A 10484-nucleotide genomic window follows, 5' to 3' on the forward strand; every position below is an offset into this window, starting at 1 on the left:
TCCCTCATGTATATATTTTTTTGGAAAATGAGATAATTTCTGATTTATATCATTGAAGGTAGCGACACTGATTGTGATAGAAACGTCTCACGTCCATCTAACAGTTTCCATTTTATCACATGGTAAATTTCACTGTTTTATCCAGAAACGCATCATGTCCAGTCACATGAGACATTTCTGCCCTTAATGAGCGATATTTTGTTTCATTGGTAGTTTAGTTTGTTTTCTAAGGTTGTTGTACCTGACTGTTAAACAGCTGACAGTCAACAACATGCATAAACGTCATATGACTATAGTGCAACTAATATTATATTCAATTTTCATTGTATTATTACACGTTTTAACTATTACTCCTACACTGTTAAAACATTTATAAAACGAATGATGTAGAAGCACCAAGAAAGAAATGGAAAGGCGTTCGCAGCAGACGTAAATATGATATGCACAAACTACAAGGTGAAGGACATTTTGTGCATGGCTCATGGTTTACAATGCAACACATATTGTACACTATTTTGTTACGGATACATTAATAAATCGCGCTAAAACGCCTTTTGTTGCAATTCATTTTATGCAGAAACCCTCAAGTCCACACTTTTGAGCAGAAGCCTCTTGTGACCAATAGTTATACATGTTAGTATTTCGGTTCCTATAATAACTATATGCAACCTTTCGGTTCTAGAATAAGATAGTGTGTAGCAGAAAATGTTAATTTTTCTCAAGAACTTTCAATCAATAGTTCTTCCGATACGTTTTTGCTTCTCCTGAAGAGCTCGTGGTACTGAGCATAAGGGGTTTCTGATTTTACCAATTCAATTGTAGTCCGGAACAGTTTATTTTTACCCAAATCACCACTGTCAACAGTATGCAATGAGCCTTTCATGACTGTTATGGCGTCGGACACTACTGACAAGATGAACAACACCACGCACACGCTGAGTTCCCATCACCGTCGTTCCACTGTTCCACAATATTACGCCCCAACAGGCGGAAGCAAACACCTGCAGCTACAGGCAGCGCCGGCGGGTGGGGAGCTTGCATCCCCGACTGAGACAAACGCTCCCGGGGGAGCCAGTGTCTGCCAGGGAGCCACAAACTCCGTGGCCGGGCGCGCTGGCTGGGCACGGCTGGAATCTTTACAGCACGCACGCGAGCGCGGCAACTCGGCGCTGATTAAATCTGGCGAAACTTGAGGAGAGCTAAAACTTGCGCGCGCTCGGTCAACAGCGTGCGCGCGCAAACAAACGCAGGCCGGTCGAGGCGTTAAACTGCGCAAATGCGGCGCTGATCAAAGCGGCGTCGGCAAACAAGAGCCCGCAAGTTTTTGATTTCCTCCAGAGTTCTCCCTCGTGACGAGAGCTGCCGCACGACAGCCAGCTCAGGTGACGGGCGGTACGCAAGTTCGTATCCGTTACCGTCACTCGTATAAGCCTGATTCAAATCTAGGGCTAAAAAAATCCAAGGTAGATCGTAATAAATAAATTATTTTTAATTCCGGTACCGAGTTTCGGCCTGTTTGACTATCATCAGACTAGAGGCTCAGATGATGTTATGAGCCGATATATAGAGCTGCCATGGGTACATGTCAACAACTGGTTGAAGACCCGTAGCGAGAGAAGATCTAAAGCGTTTACAATTCATACGCCTTTTTTCCTCCTGAGTCATCAGTTCCTGACTGGTTTGATGTCACCTGCCACGAATTTCTCGTCTGTCCCAAACTTTTAATCTCAGTTTAGCTCTTGCACCCTACATCCTCAATTATTTGCTTCCAAATACTTCAATCCTCTTTTGTTCAGGTTTCCCCACACTCCAGTGCTTCAAATATACATTCCCAAAAACTTCTTCGTCAAATTAAGGCCTTTGTTTGATACTAGCAGACTTCTCTTGATCAGGAATACATTTTTGTCGGTGCTAGATTGCTTTCTTAAGTCCTCGTTGCTCCCTCTGTAATGGCCTATTTTGCTATCTAGGTAAAGGAATTCCTTAACTTCATTTATTCCGTGATCACCAATTTAGATTTCTCGTTTCTGCCCTTTCTCATTACTTTACTTTCGTCTTTCTTCGATTTACTCTCAAACATTATACTGTACTCATTAGATTGTTTATTCCATTCGACAGATCCTGTACTTCTTCTTCACCTTCACTGCGGATAGTAGTATCATCAGTAAAACTTATCACTGATATCCTTTCACCTTGAATTTTAATCCCGGTTTTGAACTTTTATTTTATTTCCATCGTTGTTTCTTCGATGTTAGACTGAACAGTAGCGATGAATGACTACATTCCCGAGCACTTCGTTCTTGGTATTTCAGTCTCATTGTTCTATCTCGGTTCTTGTATATATTGTGTATTACCCAATGCGGTACTTCTCACACTTGTCGGCTCTTGCAATCTTGGGAATCTTGAGGATAATTTTTTTTCGAAAGTCTGATGCTATACCGCCAGTCACATACATTTGAGACACCAACTTCAACAGTCCTTTGGTTGCCACTTCTCTCAATCATTTTAGAAATTCCGATGGACTGTTATCTATAGATTCTGTCTTATCTCATCTTAAGTCTCCTAGGATTCTTTTAAATTTTGATACTGGATCCCCTGCCTCTTCCCTGTCGACTCCTATTTCTTTTTCTATGACTTCATCAGACAAGTCCTCCCCCTCATACAGGACTCCAAAGTACTCTTTCCACCTATCCGCTCTCACCTCGGCATTCAACATTGGAATTCCCATTGTACTCTTAAAATCACCTACATTGCTTTTAGTTTTACGAAGTTTGTTTTGACTTTTCCTCGTGCTGAGTCAGTCCTTCCGACAATCACTTCATTTTTAATATCTTCACGCTTTTCATGCAGGCATTTTGTCTTGCTTTCCTGAACTTTCTATTTATTTAATTCGTAAGTGACTTGTAATACTGTTTTCCTCATGGTTTCTTCGCAGTTACCTTCCTTGTACTCATGCTTTTCTTTCCAAATTCTATGATTTTCCTATTTAGAGATGTCCATTACTCTTCAGCTGAACTACCTACTGGAAGATTCCCCATCTCATTATCTGTAGCCTCAGAGAACTTCAAGCGAATTTCTTCATTCCTTTACTTCCGTGTCCCACTTCTTTGCGCACTGATTCTTCCTAACTAATATCTTAACCTTCAGCCTACTCTTCATCACTACAAAATTGTGATCTGAATTTGTATCTGTATCCTGGGTGTGCCTTACAATCCAGTATCGGATTTCGGAATCCGTGACCGACCATGATACAATCTAACTTATGTCTTGCGTATCTCCCGGCCTTTCCCACGTATACCTCATCCTTATGCGATTCCTGAATAGATTATTCGCTATTACTAGATGAAATTTATTGCAGAAGTCAATTAGTCTGTCTTCTCTCTCATTCCTAGTACCAATCTCATAGTCTCCTCTTCCTTCTACTCCTTCCTCTACAACCGCATTCCAATCCCCCACGGTTATTATATTTCCATCTCCCTTTACCTACTGTATTACCTATTCAGTATCCTCATGTATTTTCTCTATCTCTTCATCCTTTGCTTGCGACGTCGGTATGTGTACTTCAACTGTTGTTGTCCGTGTTGATTTGCTGTGGGTTACTGTTTAGAGAAACTCACTCTCTGTCTTACCTTCATACTCATAACGAATCGTGGCCCTATAGTACAATTTTCTGCAGCTGTTGATTGTACCCTTCCTCCTTCTTTCCATTTCACTTCATTTGCGTTCACTATATCTAAATTGAGAGTGTCTAGCTTCCCTCCCATATTGAAACATCTGGCATTCCAGGCCCTGACTCATGGAACGTTGTCCTTTTGTTGGTTATTCAGTCTTTTCTTCATGGTCACCTCCCCTTGGCAGTCCCTTCCCGGATACCAGAACGAAGGGCTAGTCCGGATTCTTTTGTCAGTGAAGAGATCATCATGACACATTTTTAATTACAGGCTACATGTCCTGTGATATACATTACGGGTCTTTAATGATGTGGTTTCCATTGCCTTCTGTATATTCACGTCGCTAATCACAGCTGATTCTTCACTCTTTTAGGGACAACTTTCCACCCCAAGTTCAAGAGAGTGCCCTGAACTTCTGTCCATTCCTCTGCCGTTTTTGACAATGGCGTTGGTAAAATGAGGATGGCCGTTATGCAGGAAGTCTTCGACCACCACTGCTGATGATTTTTATTGAAAATTTTAATCATGGCGTGGTTAGAACTCAGGACCGACGGCGTTTAATTATTATGACGCTACCACTACATCGCAGGTGCATTCGTCTCCTAATTCCGAGAAAAGGTATGATGTTCATAGGACGACTAGTAACGGGTGAGATCCTCCGAATTAGCCGGAAGGTAGATGCTTAGGTCTGGGCCAGGCCCACGGTCCCACCCGTGATTGGCATGCCTACGTCTTTGTAGGCCGAGGTCAGAGTCCAGGTCAAATGCAGAACACGCGAGTGGTTCTATTATACAATAACAAATTCTAAAATTCATTGAAGTTCCAGACTAATGCATTAAAGCAACCAAACAAAATAGTAAACAAGAGAAAAGCGAAAGAAGAAACAAAATTTGGAACCAGAGAGCAAAGAGAAGATCCCACTAACATATTCCCTTGCGATCTGTGTCATCCTCAAAAGACGATGAACAGCCACAAACATCATCCGCACACGATAAGCATATCGGATATGACGCAGAAAATCTCTTCAAAATAGTCAGCCTCAGAAGAAATCTCAAACGAAGGAAATCATTAGAGAAGAGCAACCAAATTTCGAAAATCCAAACCGTTATGAGACTCTCAAAAACGCAGTAGAATCAGTGGAAATCACATCACAGCAGGAAAAAGAATCAAAAGGCCAGTGAGAGAGTGCAGAACGTCAAATCGCCAAAAATGCCACCAATTAGCACCTCTTTCGACTTTCATTACCTGAAACTGAATGCTGAACTAAAAAAGAAAAAAAAAAAAAAACAAAGTGGAACCAGTCAATTTAAAACAGTTTACATAGATGATGCTATTAAATAATACCTCAATTCAAACGCTGAGCACAGAGGAGTCCTGGGATTCTTCAGTCCTCAACATAACACTATATACTTACCAGAGTTCAGCAGGAAAACTGCTCAAAATGTTTACACGGCACCTTTCCGCACAAATCGGCGCATCAGATAAAGAACTTGCTGATCTTGGTTTTAAGGATGCAGATGTGTGCTGACACAAGAAACTCTCAAATTAGCACTATGGAAGCCACGGTTCTCAACGTAGATTCTGTAATGGGCAATGAAACCCTAAAAGCAGCGGACGTAAGACGCAGAAGCAACCTACGTAGAAGGTGGAAATTTCTTCAGTTTATTCGATCAGCACGATTAAGTATTCCTGTGTGGCGAATTAAACTCAAAGCCACTCAGCCGTGCGCGGCTTGTGTTCATGCCGTTTATAGCTCGTCACCTTGTCTTTACAGTACTGTCGTCTCCTTATTCGATTTACTGGCGTCACTAAGTTGCTGGTTTGCTTGCCCGTCGGTGGCAGCAGCAGCGGGTATCGATAGTGCACTGTCGTACTGTCTCTGGAGCGACCAATAGTATTTCCGGGTCGTCGTGTATCATGAGTTCAGTCGAGGACGGAGCGCCAGTGAGGTGCGGACAGCCAGTACTTCCCGACCGCTGGCCACACACACGTACTGTCCGACGGAAGGAGACTGGAGCGGGAATGACGTTGGTTGGTCGTTCGGTCGGTCATCTCATCGGGCGTCGAGTATTTGGTGTTTCGACCGTTTCTGGGCCTCGTCAGTTGGTCGTCTTGCCGGACGTGGGTCGGTTCCTTCCTTGTGCAGAGATGTCGGGTGGCTAATGGGCAAGTGTTCCCTCTGCATGGTTGGGTCCGAGCCAGTGTGCCCGGGTCTCCGTGTCTCCGAGTTCCGAACGGACATCGAGTTGAGTCGGGTTGGAGCTGCAGCGAGCTCCGGACAGCCAAGACTCGCCGAACCGTTGCCGACACTCGTAACTTGGGTGGGGACGACCTCGGTTGGTCGTTCGGTCGGTCGTCTCATCGAATTACGTGTATTTGGTAGCCGACCGCTTATGGAAACACACTGCATGTGTGACTTGTCATTTCTCCTTGTTGTACCGCGGTGATTGCCTTTAGCATTGTCGGAGTTCTTGGTGTGAGTGTTTACGTGGAACTGTGTGTAGCTTCTGTGATTTCCACTGAGCAGATGAATGCTGTCTGCGTACTGGAGCAGTCAGTCGGTCGTTTGCGAGAGGGGAATTGATTAGGTTGTTGGTTGGTTTTTCAGCCGTTCCTAGGTCTTGCTGCCACCCGATTATTTAGTGTTACGCTTTTCTGCCTGTCTCACCTAAACTGTTGTTAGAGTTTCCTGCCCAGGCCCACCCTTGGAACTGTTCTGTTGTTTGTGATTGTGATTTCCTTGTGTCGCAAGTACTGTGCCATGCCTTCAGCCATGTATTAATTTTGTCAGTTCTATGTTTGGTATATTGCCTTCAGCAGAACCTTTTGTGAAGTATTTTAAGATTAGGCCTTCAGCCGCGTTTTATTTAAAATTCTTGTTTGCTCTGTATCTAGGCCTTCAGCCGCGTTTGTTTTAAAATTTGTGGCTTTCAGCCGTAATGTGTAAATTCCTATCTGTAAGGTTTGTCTTTAATTATCTTGAATTCCTAAAAATGGCATTCAGCCGTACTATGTAAATGCTTATCTTAAGGTTTGTCTTTAATTATTTAGAATAATTGTTTGGGCGTTCAGCCGTCAAGATATTTCTAGTTTTCTTAAGATTGTTGTACTGTGTAAATGCTTGTCTTTAAAGATTGCCTTTTATTATGTTGAAATATTATTGGGCTTTCAGCCGAGGAATTAATTTAAATTTTCCGTAACCTGGCTTTTAGCATTTCGGCCTTTAGCCGAGAAGATATTTTAATTTTACTTAAAGTAAGGCTTTCAGCCTTTTGTCTACATTCTTGCACCTTAAAAGGAATTATTTAAACCTTATTATTGAGAAGTACTTGGGCCTTCAGCTGTGAATTCATCCTTGTTGTTTTAAAGAGAAAACTATGCATTGTGTTTTCGAGGAATAAAGTTCTGTGTTCTTGTAACTAACAGTAACTGATCTTGGCCCCTTTCCACAAACTGATCCGCTCTGTCCTGCGAAATCAGATTTCAGCTGCCAATACGGAACAACAGCAAACCAAACAGAAAAGAGAACAGCTGCACAAACTAGAAGAAAAATTTTCAGCAGTCAGAGATGGCCCTGATGAAACATCACAGGCCACCATCCTGATGCAATGGACTTCACAGTTGTCAAAAACCTGGATACTGACCTGGGTATTGACTTGCAACTTAAGGTCATAAAAGATCTCACCTCTGATGGTAGCCCATTGATGAGATGTATCACAAGGGCAACGATAATAACAAATCCTTGTAAACAGACCACTCCAATCTAGGATCAATTTTCAGGATGGTTTAACAACGTAAGACCCACAGTGGGCGTCACGCCGACAGAAAGAATAAATGAACCTACCGAAACCCTAGCCGGAAAAACCACATGGATGCATCAACAATGACAACATTCACGGAATATATCTATCCTTCCCACCTATGACGGTAAACTTCAAACATTTGAAAAGCCAACCCCACCAAACGAGGCATGTGCTGCACACAGAAGAACAATGGAACTATGTAGAGAATCAAGAAGAAACTCTCTTAATGTCTATCAGGATGAAGGAAGAACCAAACGAGTCAACTCCACCTGAGAACCAGAAATGACCGGTAACTAGTACGAAACCTCACTAAGCCCAAACCAAGGAAAATAGCCATTTACATCTGAAATGGGTTGATATACGATGCACTGAACAAAGCGCAACTTTTTACAAGTACGTATGAAGAGCAAAAAACGTTAAACCAAGAAAATTAACCAAATAACAACGAAAGACTTGAAGAATAAATAAGATATGGAACACAATGAGTAGGAACCAAGTATCAGGAAGACAACCGTGAACTAATGACGCCACATGAAGTCAGAAGTATTATAAAGAATCTTGACAGAAACTAAGCGCCTGGACCTGAATTCGTAGAAAATCAACAAACTAAGCACCTATTATGGGGACCTGTCGTTCTGCTGACGAGAATGTAGAACTGATTCCTGATAAACAGCTATTATTCTACAGCATGGGAAAAGTAAAAAGTAGTCCCAATCCCGATGCCCGGCCAGGACGGGAAACAACCAAACAAAAACTAATCAATCAGCGGTATACTGCCTCTATCAAAAATACTGGAAAGAATATTACTGTACAGAATACGACCACGACTTGTCGCGGACAACATCATTCCTTCTAGAACAATGGGGCTTTCAAGAGGAATTATCAGCAAACTGCAAAAACTCAGGACCACCGATTACATAACTTACGACATGAGCAGCACAGTCATCTTCCTGGATGTCGACAACGTTTTGAGGGGTAAAGTGATTATCAAGACGAACTCAGAGACGAACTTGCAAACTGCTACGTCAAATTAGTGCACAGCTAATTGACTAAAGTTCTTCGTTAGCATCAATGGAAAACGATATGGGACCAAAAAGTTACAAGAAGAAATTCCACAAGGTTCCATCCTTTCGCCAAATCTGTATAAATGGTCATCCAACTCTGCAACACACACTTCTGCCTTCCTATCGTCAAGAAGAAGACTGGACACAAGAGTAACTGGACGTTACTGATCAAAGGCCTGCAAAAATATATAAAAGTAAACGCTGACAAAGCAAAAGGCATCCGTTTTACTAGAAGAATGCCTGTCTAAAACACAAAGCTCTAAGTGTTCAATACAGAAATTGTCTGGGCACAAAAAGACCAAAATACCATGGTCTGATATTAGACAAAAAACTGATTTACAACGAACATAAGACAGAGATAACCGACGTTTCGAAACATTTCGACGGTATTTGTTGGGCTGCGTATGTGAACTCAAATGCAACATCTGCCTTGTCTTGTACAACAGCGGACCATCGGGCCCAGCGCGGACTTTGACACATGCGCTCGCTCAGCTGTGTGGGACGCAGCCGCTCCGCCAGCAGCTTAACAACAACCTGAGGACACCACATTTGGCGCAGCATACCGGCCATGCAAGGCCTTGACAACTGGCACTTTCCGACAACAGCTGACGCCGTCCTCGTCACACCGCCTCTCGCCATTGTGGGCTATGAGATCGACTCTGATGCCCCCCGTGAAAGACGGATCCTGTGGGTCGGCTCAGTACAGTGTCAAAGGATGTTGTAGAACTAAAGTGTTTATATGAGCGTGCCGTCTGTCTTGCTGCAGCCACCTTCAGCTCCAGTGAACTCCTGTAGCCCATGCCAGCCCACCAAACCCACAAGACCCAGGTGGTACACCCACTAGAAAAAGGCTTACCAACTCATTGGTTTTGAGCGGGACCACCCGCACCTGCTCACGGTCTTGCTCGAGAGCAGAGCAGTTGCGGCTTGGTGGGGAGTGAGCTGAAATGAGGGCACACATGTTTTCGTGACAGCACGGGAAAGCCGCCAATTGTGAAACAGCAGTGTCATCTAATAGCAGTAGTGGCAGTCTGATTTTTGTGACACCGACAATGTCTTCACACAGTCCGCACTGATAGGAAGCTTATAATTTTACACATTAAGACGATGTTTAGTGCATCATAACACACTGATTTCAGGATGTTCAGATTAGGGAGGCCTTACATGTCTTACTACGACAAAGAATACTAGAATGGAAAATATGAGGGCCCTGAGCGTGTACTAGACTGTACAGTCCCAAGAAAACAAAACCAAATTAATAATGATTTTATTAAGCAATACTTGTCTGATGAAATGAGCGGAGAACAATTGTCACTTCATGAAGTTAAAAGCCTCAGAGTTTAAGCATTGAGAAACCCTAGTGGAGGATATTTGTGAAGGGAAGAGAGATAAGACGCATACGATCAAAACACTCACATTAAGACATTAACTGAACCGCAGTTGGACGACGACAGAAGTTTTCCATATGTAATGTAGGGTAGGGACCTCCAGTAGCCCGTCAGATCACGGTCTAAATACGTGATGGATCTGTTGGAGGCTGCGCCAACGGATTCAAGCCCTGGCGTCAAAAGAAGCTTTCCAGTATACGTAGGTGGTAACACTGAGCGGAAACCTCCAGGAGAAATCAAATATTAAAGTATTTACGTGTCAAGGGAGGCAGCTATTGGAAATATCCCGAACGGCTATTGTCGAGGGTCAGCTGCGACTTGGATGGTATATAAGCAAGAGATAAAATGAGAAGAGTTAGTCTGATGGAGAATTCTTATGGAGTAGTCTGACGCAGGAGTCCAAGAGCAGTAGTACGCCAGTCCATCGCAACCTGAGTATGCAGAAGTAATATTCGCAGCGAGAAGTCGGTGATCAGATCTGGAGACACACACAGCAACTGCAAGATAGGTAATCATTATCTATTCTGGGGTATAGCTCTGAACGGAGAAGATCTGTCT

Source organism: Schistocerca piceifrons, chromosome 2 (genome assembly GCF_021461385.2).
Source record: "Schistocerca piceifrons isolate TAMUIC-IGC-003096 chromosome 2, iqSchPice1.1, whole genome shotgun sequence".
Classification (NCBI taxonomy): Eukaryota; Metazoa; Arthropoda; class Insecta; order Orthoptera; family Acrididae; genus Schistocerca; species Schistocerca piceifrons.